Below are 21,795 nucleotides of genomic sequence, written 5' to 3' on the forward strand. Positions count from 1 at the left end.
GTGGATGCCGCACCACGTTCATTGCTATTTCCCTCGGCATCTTGAGCATCAACCGACTCGTTCTTTTTCTGTGACTGATCTGGGTATAGACGAGCCAACCCGTTGAATTTCTTCACGGCTTCCTCCACTGAAAGGTTGCCCTGACGAAACTCCGTGAACTCGTCGTAGTGGCGGTTCGTGACCCGCATGTGAAAGAATTCCTCAAAGAACTCCTTCTCAAGTCGGCCCACAACATCGGTTCACCTGGGCGCTCCGCTCGATTCTCTCCCACCACATGCGTGTATCCTGTGCTCGTAAGGAGGCACTTCACCTTCGTGTTCAGCAGCGGTCTCCATCGTACTCTCGAGTTTTGAACAGGCTTGTGCATCCCATGGTTCATTAGTGCGAGAAGTTCTCCGGCTTGACTCTCTGCCATGGATCAGATAGGCTTCTCTCCTTGCCTCCTGCTGGCCAGGCAGTCTTGTCCTGTGGGTCGTGGTGGAACCTCTAAGATCACCGGAGTCATCGATTTGGTTGGGTGACTTTGGGGTATTCTCCGATTAGCCCCGAGGGTGGCTATCTCTGCTTCATTGCACTTCACTATCGAGCCACTAATCTTGTAAGGTCCGCGGGAGGCCACCGAACGCCTGCCTCATGCGGCTGTCGAGGTGTCCTTTTAGCTGGGTGTCCTCGTGCCATCTCTAAAGACATGGAGGACAGGACATGCATAACTAATACAATTATAACTGTATAACTATTGCTATCATGTTATATACTATCACATACTAACATGCATCAATTATTTATAAACATGAGCTATAACAAGAAAGCAAGAAACATAAATAAAGTAGAGGTATTCTTACTTGGAAGCTGCAGGTTCAATGCTGATGTGTGTGTAGGAAGTATGGAACACGGCTCTGATACCACTCTGTAACGACCCGCCTCCTACTGACTAGGCTGCGAGGCCGGACCGTTATGTTATGCTGTGCTAAACTACTATTGCGGAAATCTGGATTGATTAAAATTTGCTAAACTGATTACTGTAAACTCTGATCTTAATATTCTAGGTGTACCTAGGAGTTGTACACATGCTAGGGAAGACAATCTATGCCTCTCGGATGTCCTACTAGCTATAATCAGGCACTTCAATCGATCCGTGGATCGATTGGGGCTGTCGGATCGATCCAGTGATCGATCCAGCTTGATACTAGAACGGAGGGAAACTCTGGATCGGTCGGTTGACCAATCCATAGGCTACAACGCTTCTGTATGCGGCTGGATCGGTCTCGAACCGATCCAGAGCACCTCGATCGGTCGGCACCGATCCCGAGGGCTCACCGATTGGTCGGTGACCGATCGCTGAGCTTGTCAGTGTTCGCAGATATGGATCGGTCGGTGACCGATCCATAACAGAGCCAACTCTGCATTTACGGTTGGATCGGTCGGTGGCCACCGATCGATGACCTGACCATCTCCGATCGGTAACCGATCCGGGTTTCGATTCGAATCGGAACCCCTGATTTCAGCACTTGTGCGTGCCAAAATCTCACATTTCACTCATGCTATACACAGAACATACCCTAATAACATAAAGCTAGCATTCTAAACTTGAAATAAAACAGGGTTTACTAGTTCGTGGCATTTAACAATTTAAAAGTGCATGGAAATAGAAATACTGAGAGTTCAATTGTTGGAATTTGCTAAATGCCCTAAGAATCTTTTATTCCAAGTTCCTGCCACACACATCATCTCTGCATTGCCCTCCAGCTTCCTCTGCTAGTCCATCTTTCCTTTACCTTTATCTGCAGTATAAGGAAAGTAGAATCTGTAAGCTTAAAGCTTAGTAAGAAACCATCTACCTCACTAAAACATGCAACGATGCAAACATGCTTTTAGAGAATGCTATTTGAAAACATGTACTGGCATGACATACTATGATTGCAAGCATAAACTGAAATAACTGAACATGTAAGCTGAAACATGGCATAGCAAGCCAATCACATAGAACAATAATAGAGAGCTAAGCTAACTGGAGCTAACCTGAAGCTGAAATCAAACTCAACTAACATAACTGATTTTATGAGTTTTGAAAACTAATAGCATAGTAGATCAAAATAATAATCATGTGCTATTGGGCCCGGCAACTGTACTTACTGTGCGCACATCCCTAACTAAACCCGGGTTTGCAAGTCCCGAATTCAGTAGGGTTTCCTAGGTTATCTGAACCTAGGGACGACTGTGGGAGTCCAACCCAATGGATATCTAATCCTGTGAGCCAAGCTGGAAAAGTAAAATCGAATATAGCTAAACTGTCCTAAATTCTTTCTAGGTTATTCGAACCTAGAGCTAGGTTGTCTAAACCCAGAGGTGTGGAGCCCACCCATTGGACCGTAGTCCCATATAAGCTAGAATAAACTGATTTACTGATTTAGATGCTTCTAATGCATTCAACTGAGCTGTTAAAATACCTAATTTGCATTTTTACTTAACTAGCTATTTTATCGAACACTTAGTGTGCCCCAACTCTCCTCTCTATTAGGGAGACCACTTCTAGGCACCCGACAACATCTAGAAACCCCCACTGAAGAGGGATTACGTGTCCGGCCCATCTAGAAGTGCTCACTAAATCCCTAAACCTGTGAGGAGGGTCAATTTCACGCTATGCGTCGATAAAATCTGCATATAGCTAAACTAATGCGTAGAAAACTCAAACGGAGCTACTTATACTGCAGGTGAGGGGTTTCTTACCTCTTACGCTAATTTCCTTACAATTCTATTCGCTAGAATTCCGGTGGAGATGACTTCTCGACGATCTTCTCGCGTCTAAGCGTTCCCCTCGCGAAGGAGAGCGTCCTCGTGCCGGAGTTATCGCCGGAAGATGTCCTTGGGGCCCTAGGGAGAGAACCCTAGGTCTTCCTTGTGGTTGGCGCCGAGAGAAGGAGAGAAGAAGGGGAGTCGGCGTGAGGTTAGGGTGAGGAGGAGAAAGTCACGAATAAAAATCTCATAACTCCTCTTCTAATTTCCTATTTATATTAAGTGGATAATTTCGGCCCAACTTATACTTAAATATAAATGTTTCCCTTCTCTTTCAGTACGGCCCTGCTGGGTTCAACTGGTTACTAACATTATCCCTAAGCCATAGGTCTCGAGTTCAATCCCCGCTTAGGCTATTTTGCTTTTCTAATTATTTTTGCTACTTCCGCTACTCTAAAAATTCCGGAAAAATATCTAAAAATTCCAGAATAATTATACTACATTTCTAAAATAGTTTTGAGAATTTTCAGGCATTACAGTATATTATGCTTGTATTATGGAAAATGGTCACCGGTACAGGGGAGACTCTGCCGAAATTTTCGGTAGGGTTTTCCATGTGATTTTTAATAAACCGGTTAAGTAGAGTTAGTAAATAAGTAATGGTCACCCTTAGAGAGTATTAGTAGTAGTAAGAAGGGTGGTCGTTACAGTTGGTATCAGAGCAGTGTTCCATTCTCCAGCATCACACACACATCAGCATCATCCTTGCCGTCTCCAAGTAAGAAAGTATTTAAAATTCTTTCTTTATTCTGCTTTCCTTATTATTAACTGCAGTATAGAGTATTTGTTTTTAAGTGCTTAAGTAAGATAGAAGTTTGTTTCTCTTTTATTCATATACCTAAGTTTGGTTAGAAAGGATAAAGAATATATCAAGTCTTTCTTTCTTTGCATAATTAGATGTCAAGAAGAGGACGTTCCCGTACCGCTCGTACTGAGGACCTGGCTCAGGAGAACGAAGGGCCAGGAGCAACTGGACCAAATCTCTCTGAAGTTGTTGCTCAACTCCAGAGACAAGTAGTAGAGCAACAGCAAGTGATCGTCAATCTGATGGCGAATCAGCAGCCAGTCCCTCCCACTCCTCCAACCATTAATGTGGAGACTCCCGTGGTGACTGAGGTTCCACCAGCTGCCCTGGGAGTCGTCACAGCACCTCAGAGACAAGAAGCCTACCTGATACAGTGACTGAAACTGAAACCAGAGAGCTTCTCAGGCACGACTGAGCCTTGGGATGCCCAGGCTTGGTTCAAGACACTGGAGAGCACCATGGAGCTTCTTGACTGGCCAGAAGTTGAGAAGGTCAAGTGTGCCTCTTTCTGCCTATCTGGAGATGCTCGTATGTGGTGGGAGAGAGTTAAAAGCAAGAGAGCAGTCAATCAAATGAGCTGGGCTGATTTTGAAGCAAAGTTTTATGAAGAATTCTTCCGCCAGCGGATCACCAACAAGCATTATGAGGAGTTCATAGAATTCAGACAAGGTGACCTGTCAGTGGAAGAAGCGGTAAAGAAATTCAATAGGCTAGCTCGTATCTGCCCAGAGCTAGTAAGCACGGAGAAGGAACGAGTCAGACTGATGTTCCGAATGTTGAGACCAGAAATAACACCTAATGTGAGTAGTGAAACTCATCGACCATAGATTGGTGAAGAGCTGGTCAGCAGGGCATTAGTGAGCACTATCTGAACAGCAACAAGGCATAATAAGAAAGACAGGCCGATAAGATAAGACGAGAGAAGAGTAGTTGGAGAAACAGGAGTGCCAATCGGGAGAGTGCAGAGAGAACAAGAAGGACCGCAGAGAAGATATCAGTCTCTGGAGTTTCGGCAGCAGAGCTGGACTACCTCCCAATAGAAAAGTGGAGTTTGAGATTGAACTGGTTGCTGGTACCGGTCCAATTTCAAAAGCTCCATACCGCATGTCTCCAGCAGAGCTAAAAGAGTTACAAGAGCAACTTCAGGAGCTACTTGATAAAGGCTTCATCCACCCTAGTCATTCACCATGGGGAGCTCCTGTATTGTTTGTCAAGAAGAAGGATGGATCTATGCGGATGTGCATAGATTATAGGGCTCTGAATCAAGTGACAATCAAGAACAAGTACCCCCTTCCCAGGATCGACGACTTATTTGATCAGTTGAGAGGGGCGACAGTATTCTCAAAGATAGACCTGCGCTCTGGGTACCATCAGCTAAAAGTGAAGGAAAGAGATATACCCAGAACGGCTTTCTGGACTAGATACGGACACTATGAATTCGTAGTCATGTCTTTTGGTGTGACTAATGCACCTGCAGTCTTCATGGACTTGATGAATAGAGTGTTCAGAGAATACCTTGACAAGTTTGTCATTGTGTTCATCGACGACATTCTAGTCTATTCCAGAACCCCAGAGGAGTATGACACGCACTTGAGAATAGTTATGCAGACCCTTCAGCAAAAGCAGCTCTATGCTAAATTCTCAAAGTGCGAGTTCTGGTTAGAGCAGGTGGCGTTTCTAGGTCACATCGTTTCCAGAGAAGGCATACAAGTAGATCCAGCCAAAGTAGAAGCGGTCAGCTATTGGAAGAGACCCAAGAATGCCAAGGAGATCAGAAGCCTCCTTGGTTTAGCTGGGTACTACAGGAAATTCGTGGAAGACTTTTCCAGGATAGCCTCTCCACTAACAGCTCTCACCAGAAAGAACAGGAAGTTTGAATGGTCAGATAAATGTGAGCAGAGTTTCCAAGAGCTCAAGAAGAGACTGACCAGTGCTCCTATCCTGACAGTTCCAGAAAGTGACAGGAGTTTTGACATCTATAGTGATGCTTCCAAGATGGGCTTAGGAGTTGTACTCATGCAGGAAGGAAAAGTGATAGCTTATGCTTCCAGACAACTCAAAGATTATGAAAAGAACTACCCCACTCATGATCTTGAGCTGGCAATGTGGTCTTGCAGACCGAAACTCGCGACATTACCGCATGGAGTCCGAAGCGTCTTCACACCATCGTGAGTCTTAAGTACTTCTTCACTCGGAAGAACTTAAACATGAGACAGTAGGTGGCTAGAGTTGGTCAAAGATTATGGCCTGAAATCCTCTACCATCCAGTGCAAAGCTAATAAAGTGGCGATGCACTAAGCGAAAATCCGTGCATCCTCGATGTCTTTGTCATCATTAGCCCTACCACCGCAGAAGGAGTCAGATTTTGGAATGGAAATTATTTATGGGCAACTCTCATTGACCTTAGAGTCTACCTTGCTTGAGGATATACAGAGAAAGCAAAGTGAAGATCAGATATCCATAAGATCAAGCAAGGGATACAAGAAGAAGAAAATTTGGAGTTTGAATATCGGACAATGGAATTCTTTATCCGGGAGTCGCCTTTGTGTTCCCAATGACGAAGAGGCGAGAAAGAAAATTTTAGAAGAAGCTCATAGTACACCTTATTCCATGCATCCTGGTTCTACCAAGATGTATCAAGACGTGAAATTCTGGTGGTCTGGACTCAAAAGAGATGTAGCTAAATATAACGACCATGTCGAGGGTCAAGCGGAACACGGAGACCGGAGGAGTCCTACCTCTTCCTATGCGAGTGGAAGTGGGAAGACATATCCATGGACTTCATAACAAGTCTCCCAAGAACCACAAATGGATATGATGCGATATGGGTGATAGTGGATGATTGACCAAGTCTGCTCATTTTCTAGCCATCGGTGTCTCACTCTATAGAACCAGCAATGGCACATTGTATGTTAAAGAGGTGATTAGACTTCATGGAGTTCCTAAATCTATTGTTTCGATAGAGATGGGCGCCTTCACCTCTCACTTTTGGGAGTGTGTCGAATGCACTAGGCACCAAACTCAAGTTGACGATGCCTTTCCATCCACAGTGATGGATGCAGAGCGAGTAACAGATTCTAGAAGATATGTTCGGAGCTTGTGCACTAGATTTCAAGGAAGTTGGTGCAAGTATCTTGCTTAACTGAGTTTGCCTACAACAATAGCTATTAGGCCACCATCAAAATGGCACCATATGAAGCGTTGTATGGCGTGAAGTGCTCACCCATTTGGCCGGCAAGAAGGTGAAAGAAGAGATGGAAGTGGGCGGGCATACAGACAGGCGATAGATGAGACTACTCAGCTATTCGGAAGATCAGAGAGTGGGGAGACCCGAGAGTAGAGATGGAAGAGTTATTCGACACCGTAGAGGCCACTTGAATTCCAAGTAGGGGATTCAGTTTTTCTCAAGGTCGCTCCTATGAAGGGAGTGATGAGATTTGGCAAGAAGGGCAAATTAAGTCCTCGTTATGTAGGACCTTACCTGATCATAGAAAGGATTGGGAAAGTAGCTTACAAGCTGGATTTACCACAAGACATGTCAGCAATACACAATGTGTTTCATGTCTCCATGCTAAAGAAGTGTCTCCATGACCCTAGCCAAGTGATTGAGCCTCAGTCAGTGCAGATCAAAGAGGATCTTAGTTATGAGAGTAGACCTACACAGATAGTGGACAGTGCAGTCAAGAGACTAAGAAACAAAGAAGTACCACTAGTGAAGGTCGTCTGGCAGAACCAGAAGCACGAGGAAGTCACTTGGGAGCGGGAGGACAACATGAGACAAAAATATCCAGAACTATTCTAAGTTCGAGGACGAACTTTTTATAAGGTATGGAGAATTGTAACGACCCAATTTTCCCTATTTTGAGTTCAAAATATCCTTAAAAATATTTGGAAATGCTTTTAAAATATTCTAGAGATTTTTAGGAATTTTTAGAGTATTTTTATGCAATTTTTGGAGTTCGTTTGGTATTTTTACCGAGAGGAGAAAGTTAAAAAAAAAAGTTGTAGAAGCTAGGTTTCGAACCCAGCTCCTCGGACCCAACCAAAATCGGCCCAACCAGCTGAGCTACACGGTTTTTGTTAATCATATATGGAGCGATATATATTTAACTAGTAGTTAGGAACAGTAAAATAAATTGGAAATAAAAGGGGCGCGGCTGAGAATCGAAGCCCAGACCTGTGGCTTCGAGCAAAACTCAACGGACCAACTGCGCCAGCGGTCTTTGCTGATCAGATATGTAGCGACAAGTATATAAGGTAAAGTTAGAAACGAAAATAACCTAAAGTATAAGATTTAAATCTTATTTCGAAAACCTAAAATTTTCTCTCATAATTCCCAATCCTTCACGCGCGACGGCGTTCCTGTGCTCGGGCGGAAACAACGCCGAGCCTAGGGCATCGATTTCGACGACCGACCGAGCATCTTTTTGTGAGATCTTCACACGGTGGTGGTCACCTCGTCGAGGAGAGTACACGGGTGTTAAGGGCTCGCCGAAACAGCCACACCTTCGAAGCCCTAGAGGTCGTCTCCGTCGGTTGTAAGTGCAAGAACAAGGGGTGAGTTGCTTCTCACCTGCAGTAGGAGTAGTTCCAAGCTTCGATTTGTTTTCCTTGCTTTCGGATTGTGTTTGTACAGAATTTAGTTGTTAGGGATTTAGCCCTCTTTTCTTGCTTGTTTCGGAACATGTAGATGATCTGATCAGTTTCAAGTTTGATTTAGTTCTTCCTTGTCTATGGATCATGTTGTACAGAATTGGAGTTGATTAGGGATTTAGTTTATTTTCTTGTTTCCGGATCATGCTTTACAATTCCTCAGTTTAGCTTGATCTCAGATTAGTGCCAAATCCAGATTAGTTTTAGATCAGCGTTAATTTTGAGCATGAACAGTTTTAATTCAAGTGTGCAGTTCGGATACCTTTTGTATCTCCATAAGCAAGAAACAACCACAAATTTCATGCTAGTTTTAGATCTTTTGCAGATCTAATATGAGCAGTTTCTGGTTGTAGTAGTACAGATTTATTAAGAGCAGCTAAGTTTTTGGTTCTATTGTTATATAAGTGTTGATCGGATTATGTAGCCTTGGGAATTTTAGTTTTGTTGTTTAGGCAGTGAACATGAAAGGAGACGGATTTGTTTATCACAGTTTTAGATTTTGTTCTTTCTTTCTCCTCGTTGTAATGAAAAAGAACAGCTAGTTGGAATAGCTATGTATAGCATTTTGTTTCCCTTGTATTGCTTTCTTACCGTGGAACTATAGACAGCTCCCACTAGTAGGCATGTGCATGAGCAGATTCATTCAAGTGAGCATTTATATTCATTCAGTTCCTTTGCTGTTTGGATTTAATAAATAACATGAATATATGCAGATTTAGATTATTAGTATATCTTGAGCAGGCAATGATTAGTTTCTTTGCTATTACATAAGCATGAGTTTCTGTCTTTAAGAACTATAAGTAAGAAAGACTAAGGTCTAGACTTGATTTCAATTCCAGAAGATTGAATATCAAAAGCGCACACAAGGTGTTTGCTTAAATGCCAAGTAAGGGCAAGTATAAAGAAGTTATAGTTAAAAAGAAAGTATTTTATTTTTTAATGGCATGTACCGGACACAAGGTCCATTGGGTGGGCTCCTAGATCGCCCCTAGGCACAAGATCGCCTAGAATTACCTTAGTAGTTTCGGGATTAGCTACCTCGACTCTTATTAAGGCTGCGCGCAAATTGGTACTATGTTGGGCCCAAAAGAAGTTTATCATTATTTTGAAGTATTAAAGTATAAGTTTTGAAACAAATGAAACAAGCTTCAAATATGTTTAGAATTAGAAAGTTTAGTTTCTTGTTGTTTGAAGCATTCCGTAGTAGTTTTATTTGTTTCTTGCTATTAGATTATTCAGCATGTTTAGTTTTATTTGCTTTCAGCATGCTGTTATAGTTTTATTCTTATGAGCATGTTTAGCTTTACATGTTTAGTAGTTTTACATGTTTAGTAGTTTTACATGTTTAGTAGCTTTACATGTTTAGTATGCTTCTCTTATTGGTTTATGAGCATATTTAGCTATACAATGATTGGCATTTCAGTTAGCATGATTTCCTTTGCTATATATGAGCATGAGTAGTTTTATATGTTAGCATTCAGTTTTAGCATGTTTTTATTTATATACATGCATATCGAGTTTTTGTGAGTAGATAGCGCTCACTAAGCTTTATGCTTATAGACTGCATTTCCTCCTACTGCAGATAAAGGAAAAGAAAAGATACAGTGAAGGAAGGCGACAAGGAGATGCAAGAGGAGTGTGTGATGTGTGGACTATGGAGGTCCTTGGGACTTAGCTAAGGAATTCATTTAGTTTAAGAATGTGATTAGTTTGATTTCTTATTAAGTTGATAAGGAAAGGATGTAGTAAGAAGTTATGTTTTCGGTTTTTCATTATCTGCATGATTTGAATTATTAAACTGCGTGGTTGTGGTTAGTTTTCATTTCTTATTAAACTGCGTGGTTGTGGTTAGTTTTCATTTCTTATTAAACTGCGTGGTTGATTGAAATATATTTCCAGCCGCCTGTGGCTGAGTATATTATGCTTGTATTATGGAAAATGGTCACCGGTACAGGGGAGACTCTGTCGAAATTTTTCGGTAGGGTTTTCCATGTGATTTTTAATAAACCGGTTAAGTAGAGTTAGTAGATAAGTAACGGTCACTCTTAGAGAGTAGTAGTAGTAGTAAGAAGGGTGGTCGTTACAAGATAGGTTGGTAACAAAACTACCAACCTTAGAATATAAAATGCAGGATGCGCGAGAGTAATATAAAACAACAACTACGTGTTACCTAAGTCGAGGCTCGTTTGAGCACGTAGTAGCATCGTGTCATTCTTGCATTGTTGAGGCTTGAATGCAACAGAGTATTGCCATTTCAGAAATGTAACATAGCTTGAAGTGTAGAAGATGTTTTCTTTTGAAAGCTATCACTGACCTTCTTTTTTAGGCATTTTTGGGCACTTGGACCGCCCCGGGTGCCTAGATTGAGTCTTATCCAATCCTACTTTAATGTTGAGTTATCCATATCCAGGCGCCTAGACCATCCTCGGGCGCTTGGAATGCTGACGTGATTGAATCTCGACAAAACTTTATCCAGTTGCCTCTATCGACTCTCGGGCGCCTAAACCACCCCGGGCACCTGGACGCTGACATATGCCGGCTAGTCGAAATGCTCTAACTCATCTGAATGAGTGGTTGGGTTCAGGACCATCAAGCGCCTTGACCATCTTTGGGTGTCTGGACCTCCGGGTCTTGGTCCCTTCCTAGGTGCTTGTAACTCCTTTTTCCAGCTAACTTCTAGCTTCAATATCCTACACCATAGGGTTAGTAAAATAGGCATAATATGATAAATAAATATTTTGACAGTCACATGACTATCCGGTCCCAACTTCAGATTTTGTTGAAACCCTAGGTTGGACTAATGCCTGTTATTTCCTCAATCAAGAATGCGCCCTCACCAGGTTTCTCTCCTTCAGTGCTTATCTCTACTTACCCTTTGCGGACTTATTTAACCTTGATCTCTCGACCCATCAGGTCTTTCTATCAGATACCTGGACTTCAGTTAGTTGTCAGGTCACGTAAATCCAACTAAACTTCCTGCCAAATATCAACATGTCTTATCTTCTTATGCCAGTTATCAGGTCCTCCAAACCTAACTGGACTTCAGCCTAGTGTCAGGTCTCATCAAGTCTTTCAGTTTTACATTGATAAATAGGTTAGAAAGCATAATATCTAACTTTAATCATTTGTCATATATCAAAACCTGATTTTGGTTATTAGTGCTAATTGCACCAACAATCTCTCCCTTTTTGATATAATGACAACTTGAGTTAAAGTTAGAAAAATATGTAAAAAAGAATAACATAAAATGAGAAAATAATTGACATTATATTCATTCTCTTAACATTATTTTTTTTTATTTTTCTTGAGTTATCATTAGGATTTTTTTTATCTTAAACCCTTTACCTTCTACCTTTGACATTCATCAATATATGTAACTAGACTAAGCAAATCAATAATCAAGTTACAATCATTTCCTTACAAATATTTCTAAAATTTGTTAATTTGGAAAAAAAAAATCTAAAATTTGTCAAATACTTTAAAAAGTATAGAATAAGTAAATTGGGAACCAAAGTTTTTGTAAAAAAAATCAAGTCTTTTCAAATACTATTTTGAAATTGTAAGACTTAATCAAAATACTATTAAGGAATTTTTTAAAGAATTGTCAAGGGTAATTTAGAAGCATTTTTAAATAATTAATTTTTTTAATCCTCCTCCTTAATTTGACATTTACAAAATTTTACTTTAAAATTAATCATCTAGGAATTCTTTTTTAGATAAATATCTAACCTCTAGTTACTAGCTAGCTATCAGAAGATAATAGTGTTTACTTAGTTAGTCAAGTTAAGTAATATTACCTAACTAGTTGTTTACTAAGAAGGATTGCTCTAACTTGATCAATGTACTGTGATATTTTTCATCCAAACTTATATTGATGTACTAATATAAGCATTTGAAGTCCAAATACAACCCTATTCATCGCACAACATTCTAAGTGTTTGAATACACAAACAAGATAATCCTAATGTGCTTGTGAGATGTTAGCTGCCTAAAACTATAGATGCATGCTTTGTAGGGGGAAATTTATGCTAAGTTCATAAAAGTTTAAGTTTAAAAACGTAGTTTAATCAAAAATAAGTTTTGTAAAACATAAGTTTTAAGAAAAACATGAATTTTGAGAAAAGATATTAAAAAAAATAGAACAAGTCCTAGTATAGCGCACATTCCAATTATCTCCATAAATTGCTAAATTCATATTCTGGAGTAATTTAGTAAAGATGTTAGCCAAATTTGACTAGGACTAACATAATTAAGCTCAATGTCTCCTTTGGCTATATGGTCCCCAATAAAGTGATGTGTAATTTTCATATGTTTAGTTCTTGAATAATGCACTAAATTTTTTGTTAAGTTAATTGAGCTAATGATATTAATAAGGTTTTATACTTTATCATATTCTAAGATAAAATCTTTTAAAGTAAACATCATTCATAATAACTGTGTTACACATTCACCCATTGTTATATATTTTACTTCAGTAGTAAATAAAGTAATACAATGTTGTTTTCTACTAAACCATATGACAAGTGATGATCCAAATAGTTGGCATCCACCACTTGTACTTTTTCTATCTAATTTACAGTCAACATAATTTAAGTCAGAAAATCTTATAAGTTCAAAATTTATTATTCTAGGGTACCACATTCCTACATTAAGGTATTACCATTTAAGCTTACTAGTGCCCTAGATATTTTCATGGTCTCGATGAATCTGGTACTCGTAGGGAATTTGAATCAGTTGTAATTATCTTTATTGACAATAATGTGATATATTCCTGATCCGAGGTGGATCACGAGCACCATTTTTTGCATAGTTTTGGAGATGCTTCAACGATAGGGATGACAATGGGTCGGGTTCGGGTCAGGTTCGGGTCGGATTCTATATCCTCCATCCCCATACCCATCGGGTATAGGATCTCCGATGGGTATACCCATACCCATTAAATGATCGGATATCTTTTATAGTTATAATTTTTCTTCTTTATTTCTAACTATTATCATTCAATAAAAATATATTAAAATTAATAACCTATTTAAAAATATATATATAATTAAAAAATAGATTAAACATCTATATAGTCTCCTCCTAATATCAACAAAAATAGTAAGTTGATTTTGGGAAAAGAAAATTTTCTTTAATATATGTATATATATTATTTAATCAGGTATTCGGGTCGGGTATCGGGTATTGATAGTCCCTCCATACCCTCCTCCATTCGGGTCGTATGTCGGATCCTCCATCGGGTTCGGGTGAAATTGCCATCCCTATTCGATGAGAACATCACTATATGAAGTTTAGCAGTGCACATTTTGATTATCTTATGTGAGATTTTTGGGACACATTGTCTCTAGTAGGTATATCAGTGGACCCACAAAAAAATAGAGACTGTTACAAGCCGGGAACAACCGAAGACAGTATAAGAAGTTCGTAATTTCCTTAGTTTAGATGGATATTATCGAGGACTTATTGAAGGTTTTTCCAGCATTATTATGTCATTGACGGGATTGTCTAGGAAGGATATAGAACTTACCTAGACAAAGACATGCGGGACTAGTTTCATTTATACGGAATTCATTGTCTCCATAGGAGATTATGCGTGTTCCTGAGTCACATTCTATTCGAGAGGAGTTACTGCAAGAAGCACATTGAACTGGATTTGTGACACATTTGGGTGGTACCCGAATGTATAGAGACTTGGAGCATTCTTATTGGTGGAATGACATGTAGAAAGACATAGCAAATTTTGTAGCTTGATATCTAATATGTCAACAAGGGGAGGATGAACTTCGGAGCCTATCAGGATTGTTTCAGTTGTAACAACCCAAAATTCCTCATTACGAGTCCTAATAGTACGTAAAAATATTTAGAAATGCTTTAGAAAAATTTTAGAGATTTTTATAAATTTTTAGAGTATTTTTAAGCAAATTTTAGAGGTCATTTGGTATTTTTACTAAACGAAAGAAGTTTCGACAAAAATAATGTCCAAGCCGAGATTCGAACCGGAGACCTCCGGCCAAGTCAACTCTTAAGTGAATTCGGCTGACCAAGTGTACCAGCAGGCGTAGCTGATTAAAGAAGGAGCAAAGATCTATTTAAGCAGTAGTTGAGGAATAGGAAATAAATTGAAATAAAAAGGGGCGGCTGAGGAATCGAACCCGCGACCTCTGACCCGGTCAAGATTTTGCAAAGCGCAGCTGACCAAGTGTCCCAGCGAACGTTACCCATTAAAAAGGGGAATGGAATTTATTTAAGTAATAGTTAATAGGAAACAGAAAATAAATGGGAATAAAAGGGGCGACTGAGGAATCGAACCCGTGACCTCTGACCCGGTCAGAGGTTTCGGCGAATCCGGCGGACCAAGAATCCAAGTGAATGGATCTGTTTAGAAAAGATAGAAAAAATTATTTAAGGAGTTAACAGAAATATTAAGTTATAAAAAGGGATAAGTTGATACTCTGTTTTCCCGTGACCTAAACCATTCTCTCCTCTTCTGCGTGCGACGGCGGAGCTCGGGCAGAAAACAAAAGGGAGTTAGGGCATCGTCTCCGGAGCCGGCCAAGGTCCTAGAAGCCCTTCTTGTTCGGTTGTGAGTCCAAGAAGCAAGGTAAGTGCTTCTTCACCTGCAGTAGAGTAGTTTCGGATTCATGTGTTCTTGATTTCCGACTCATGCCGCAAAGATTGATGATTTTGAAGATTTCCTGCCGTGAGTTTCATAAAGAAGATGAGAAGAGGTTTTAATTGATTTGAATATATGGTTTAGTTTATTCCTTATTGTTTGATTGGTGCTGCTGCCATGAAACTAAAATTAGTTCATTTAGATTTAGAAAGGAGTAAATTGTTTTGTTATGCAGTGAGCATGAGACATATATCATATTGATTAATTTATGGGAAGAGAATGCATAAATTTAAGGGAATATTAGATTCAGAAAAGATGATGATCAAATGTTGATGACGTAAATTAAGGATGGAAACTTTACTTTCAGATTTTTGATGGTTTAGCATTGGAAGATCCAATTAGATCTCTAGTAACTTAATTAGATTTGCAGATTTGATTAAGCTTATAGTGCAGAATTTTGATTAAGTTTGTAGGCATATTTGATTAACCTTATAGTGCAGAATTTTGATTAAGCTTATAGTGCAGAATTTTGATTAAGCTTATAGTGCAGAATTTTGATTAAGTTTGTAGGCAGATTTGATTAAGCTTATAGTGCAGAATTTTGATTAAGCTTATAGTGCAGAATTTTGTTTAAGTTTGTAGGTAGATTTGATTAAGCTTGTATGCATATTTAGTTTTAGTACAGTTTCAATAAGCATTCAGTACAGTTCTATTAAGTATTTCCATGCAATTCTGTTAAGTATTTCAGTGTAGAGTTAATAAGCATTTTAGTGCAGTTTTGTATGAGACACTTTTTTAATAGAGGTATTAACAAATATAAGCAATATAAAGAAAAGAAAGAAAAAGGCCAAGGCCTTAAGTAGATCCCAAAATCAAGACTTTAGGGATTTTGGCACACAAGGTGCTTATTAAAATGTCAAGACATTTAAAGAAGAAGTAATTAAAATATTTTACTTTGAAGAGGCTAGTACCCGACTTTCGAGGTTGTCGTTAAACAAATCCAGGTGTCCAATTCCGAGGTCTTGGCCCTGGTAGACCAAGGTCTACTCTTTTAGGATTGGTGGCTCGCTACTCCAACCTATTAGGGAACGCGCATAAGATGGTACTACGCCTGAGCCCAAGAGAAGTTGATTATTATTTTGAAGTATTAAAGTATAAATTTTTAAACAAAAGAAATAAGCTTCACATAAGTTTAAAAATTCAGCAAGTTAGTTCTTTATGCTAGCATGATTGTATAGATTTGCTTTTCAGTATGTTTCTGTTGCTATTAGATGAGCATGAGTAGTATTTCTTTCTGAGCATTCAGTTTTAGATTTCTTCCAGTTACATGCATATTCGAGTTTTGTGAGTTAGATAGCGCTTACTAAGCATTCGCTTATAGTTTGCATTTCCTATTACTGCAGATAAAGGAAGGCGACAAGGAGGTGCGGATGGATGTGTGATGCCTGGACTATAGAAGCCTTGGGATTTAGCATAAGAATTTATTAACAAAGAGTTGAGTAGAATGTATTAGATGAGTCATTTAGTCTTCCGCTGCTAGTTAATTGTATGTTTTGAGTTCTCCGAGAGTTTTAGGAATTACTATCAACATGTGTGCAATGTTAGTTAAGATAAGTTAGTAGTCCAGTAGCGCTCCGCCCTCACAGTCCAATAGTGAGGAGGGTGGGGTGTTACATCAGTAGATACATATACTGAAATGGAAATGAGAGTATGTCATGATAGACTTTATTGTGAGGCTGCCCAAGACACGGAGAAGATATGATATGATTTGTGTATTCGTTGATTTGTTGACTAAATATGCTCACACTACTGATCTATGGGGTAGACTCTATAGATCGCTTAGCAGAGTTATACTACAGAGATATTGTTAGACTTTATGGTTTACGTCTGAGTTTCATATCGGATAGAGATCCATGATTTGCATCACGATTCTAACAGAGTTTACATCAGGCCAAGGGTATAGATCTCAGTTTTGGTACAACGTTCCACCCTCAGATAGATGGATAGTTTGAGTGTACTATATAGATGTTAGGGGTTTGCTGATAGTGTGTGTGTGGAGGTAGTTGATTTACCCTCAGTCGCCTAGACAATAGTGTAGGAGTAGCGGAAGCACAATGAGCTCATAACCCACAGAGTCATCACTATCTACGTGGAAGTGGATCATTTTATAGTTTTATAAGAGAACCTTTAACCCCTTATGGTTAGGGATTTGTTCATGATACTAGGATAGACTGGTATATGGGGGTGATACTTAGTTGTTATTCGTAGATGAGAATCCCTGAGTTTGAGTAGTAAATTTAGGGACCAAATTTTTATTTGTGGGGGAGAATGTAAAATATATCTGATAATTAAATAATAAGTGCTATTAGAGAATAACCTTATTAGATTTTTGAGAATTTTTAAAAAAAATTCAGAATTTAAACGAAATCCATATGACAAGTTTAAGGGGATGAATATAATAGACTAGGAGAAAGCCTGCTTGAAATAACCACTAAATGGGAGATGATTGATTTGATTAACCATAATTAGATTATTTAACCCAAACCTAGTCTATTTATTCCCTCATTCCTCTTCCATCTCCTCTTCCTTCTTCCCCATCCGGTCGCCGTCTCCCCTTCCCTTTCTCGCACGGATGCTGCTGGTGTTGTTGATGCGCTGGTTGCCATGCCCATGAGATGTCGACGCCTTTCTACTACTAGCTTAGAGCTCATCTCCACCGCTAGTTAAATGTTGTGCCGCCTAGCCCGATCACTACCTCTCGATCATCGGATATTAGCCATTATACGTCATCGCTCATGCCGGCGCTATTATTCCCAACCGCCTGGCTACTTAATTAGTGTTGATATCAGCCACCATCTACTCTTCATCTTTCACTCATGGGAGAAAATGTGGTAGCCATGCTCTCGGCCATCAAGTTCCCTTTCCACGCGATGTTGACACCGTCGGCCATCATGTGAGCACTGGTCTCACCATGCGTTCCTTAATATATGTCGAGCCTTTCTTCCTCTCATGTCACTACGATGCCCTGATATGCCGACGCTGCCGATCAGTGTCATCATTGCAGGGAGAAGGAGAATTGACGAAGGGATTAGGGCAATCCTTTCCCCTTTCTCGTGGAGTCGAGAAGAGCTATGGATATTGCATCAGAGAGGTCAATCGCCTTTTCCTCTTTACCGAATCTTGCATCAGGGAGGTCCACCACCGGTAGCTAGTTGCAGCCCTCCACTTTGGCTAACCCTCTACCTCTAGGGTTAGTGTGGGACCTCTCCTCCCATTTCAACGTGAAGCTCCTGGCCAGAATTCCCCAAATCACCTTATACCAGCCAAGCAAGACTAATCCGACCAGAAGGTGCGGATCAATTGGGGTAAGTTGTTTGTTTTAAGGTTGTGAATTAAGATTTGGGTCTAATGCTTAGATGTGGATGTATTGATGGTGAATTGCAGTGTTTGAATTGTAACGACCCGACCCTTTGGCCTCTTTGGGCGGCCCTTGCGGCGGCCCACTGGCGACCCTTATGTCGTCAGCCCATTCGGCGGCCTCTAATGTCATCGACCGACGACCCTTTGCCCGTGTCGTTACTCACTAGGACTTTCCACCCTTGGCAGTAGATTTTTGCCTTCCCCAGGATTCAAACTCTAAACCTCCAGACTTAAGTATTAAAGTTTATGAATCCTGGTAGCCAAGTGACCACCGCTCACTTGGCTACTAGGATTCATAAACTCTAATACTTAAGCCTGGAGGTTTAGAGATGGGATCAGAGGCAAAATGGGATGTCTGGTGGCGCGGGCTGGTGGTGATGAGGTCAGCCATCAACATGGGGAACGCCAGCCAACTAAAGTATGGCGCCTTTGTGTGTGACCCGACCCTCTTGGCCATTGGGCCACATTTGCCTCGCCGTCGACCGTGTTATGTAGGTGACTGTTGGCATTTCTAATGTAAGTTGACGGCGACCCTTGGCCAATCGTTACTCACTGGTTTCCACCTGAACTGGTTTACTCTCCAGGATTCGAACTCTAAACGCTTCAGGCTTAAGTAATGAGTTATGAATCCTGGCCTTAAATGAACGCTCAGCAGCCGATTCATAAACCTGTACTAAGCGCGAAGTCAATTTGAATCTGATAAAATCCATTGTCGAAAATCTAATGACATGACAGCTCGATCCGACGTATGGTGACGACAAAACCCGCCGGTCGAACCGCCGGAATTCCGTAAGAGCAGGTGATTCATTAATAAAAGGCGTCTTTTTATTGTAGCGACACAGCTCTTGGCCCATTGAAGAGCCTCATATGCGTCGTTAAATACCGTATGCCGATACGTGCTGGCGTACTCACAATGTAGGTGAACCGGCGACCTTAGCCATCTTAGTTACTCACTAGACTTGCCCTTGATGGGTGGTTTTGCCTCCCGAGTTGACTTAAACCTCCGGAAGCAAAGTATTGGGTTGCCAGATCGCGGTAACAGGTGAGATTGCTGCTTGGTTACGTAAACTCGCTGCTTCAGGCTAAACTGGTACTTAAGTGAAGATCTAGCGGCCAAGGGTCGTCGGTCGACGATATTAGAGGTCGCCAAATGGGCCAAGAGGGTCGGGTCGTTACATGAATTGAAGGGGCAGCAGTTTCATCTTCTCCGACCATTAATACAATAGTGAGTTTCTCCAGGAGTGAATCATCAGTTGAGACATCAAACTTGGGTGAGTTTTTGGAGTTTATTCATGCTTAACCTAGTCTAATTTGGTTATGGAATGGATAAGGGTTAATTAAATTATATAGTGGCAAGATGATTGAGGTTAATTGATTTAAAATAACCTAATCATCGGGATGGATTAAATTATGAATTTGGTTAGATCTGATTTGATCGATAAGGGGACAATTAACCAAGGTTAATTTATAAGTTGGGGTTAGCTACTTATTTTGGAATGTGGTTAAGCTATTTGTGACACCTGTAAATGGCTAAAGTAAACATTTGACGCAAGACTCTAATTTGGGGCGAGCAGCAAAACATGGGTTTTAGTCTGATACGATCAATAAATAAAGGCGGGTAATTCTTACCTTGACTCTTTAGTTTTTTGACCTTAGCTATATTTGGATAGTAATTGTATTTATCTTGACTCCACTTATATTTTTCCTAAACTCGATACTTACTTGCTTGATCTTTGAGATGATTAGATTCATATCTATACAGTCTCTCATTGTCATCCATGATATTTAGCGGATATTGGATACCATGCTTACTTACTTTGATTACTGTTTATTCATATACCTTATTGAGCATGCTGGTTTTATTATACCATAGCTAATTACTGTTTATATATATGATGACTGTTGCATCTTGCTCATCATGTCATTGCATGCATGTCAACTATAAATTCTCCCTTGTGGTCGAGAGAGTCGTTGACCAGAGCCACACTCAGCCACTCATGTGTAGTGATAGTTGGAGTATGTGTCGCTTGTCTTGTCATACCCTCACTCGGCCACTCATGGATAGTGGTAACTAGAGTTGCGAATAGCAGGGACCCCATTGCTACGTAGCTAGTTAGCTACTATGTACCTATCCACTAGGCCACTCGAGAATAGTGGTAGCTGGAGTGTTATACAGTTGTCATTGTCTATGTCTCTCGACCATACAGGGGTTATGGTGTAGAGGGGTGGGCGGGAGTGACCATCCGTGCATACACTTTTGTTATTATATTTGCTTATGCTGTTGTTTGCTTACTTACATTGTTATTTTATTGTATCCATGTGATATGCTTACATATGTTGAGTTATATACCTGTTGCATATGGTTCAACATTCACTGCTAGAAAAAACACTTTTTGAGACAACAAAATATGTCTTAAATTGTAAATTTGGTGTCTCAAAATATTTTTGAGACTGTGATGAGATAGTAATGTAGTCGTCCCCAATACAAGCGTCTCAAAAAAATATTGAGACAGTTGTATTGTCTCAAATTCTATTTAAGACGGTGATGAGACAGTTGTTCAATTGCCTCAAAAATATTTAAGACGGTTATTTTTTTGTCTCAAATGTTATGTCTTATTTTGTAAAAAAACTAGAGACACTAAATTGAGATGGTAATGTGTCGTCTCAAATAGAAGTGAAGACAGTAAATTATTGTCCCTAATGTTTTGATTTGTTAATGTATCATTTGTGACAAAAATTAATAATCTTAAAAGAACATTTACTATACAAATTAATCCAGATCAGATTTATTGAATTGTCATTTCAAAACAAAAGGAAAAACTCTCTTTATAAATTAAAAGTGATATACATAATATAAAATTCAAATGGTTTTAACTTACAAGCTAGTCAGTACATAAGTTCGATACCAACATTCATCCAATAATAGAAATATCTACATATTCATCATTAATTTGATAAGAAAAAAACTACTATTCTCATGAAAGTTACACAAGAGAAAGCCTAAAGAACAACTCCTCGTGATCTGGAAATAACTTCTATAATTCTTCTTCATCAGAATCCTGAACATAAAAAAAACTCTTATTAGAGATCATAAAGATGATTTATAATATATTCAAAAAAATCAATAAACAAAACTTTTCAATAAGAAATCTCATCATCTAACACGTAATCCTCTTTCTTGAAACTATGTATATAAATAAAACAAATAACCCAAGTAATCTAATCGAGCATTTATAGTTTCAACATCTTTCAGAGGCTACAACAAGTTTGCATGAAGTAGTCTAGTCCTTGAATGCACAAAAATTTAAGATGGGAGGAAGAAAAGGAAATATGAAGCATGACAGAAGTATGCACGATTGCTCATATTTCATTTTAGAAAACACCAAACAAACTTTAAAAGTTAAAAAAATAACACTAATTTCTAAGCATTAATATTACATGTTAACCATCTAATATAAGTTAAATTGAGTTTCTTTTAATCTTTACAATTAAGAAGACAAAAAGAGTTGAC

General features: G+C 39.5%; 1 pseudogene; it reads left to right on the plus strand.

Moving 5' to 3' along the window:
• Window positions 1-21,795, plus strand: part of LOC121972468 — a 65,647-nt pseudogene that overhangs the window by 42,727 nt on the left and 1,125 nt on the right.

This window comes from Zingiber officinale, chromosome 4A (genome assembly GCF_018446385.1).
Source record: "Zingiber officinale cultivar Zhangliang chromosome 4A, Zo_v1.1, whole genome shotgun sequence".
Taxonomy (NCBI): domain Eukaryota; kingdom Viridiplantae; phylum Streptophyta; class Magnoliopsida; order Zingiberales; family Zingiberaceae; genus Zingiber; species Zingiber officinale.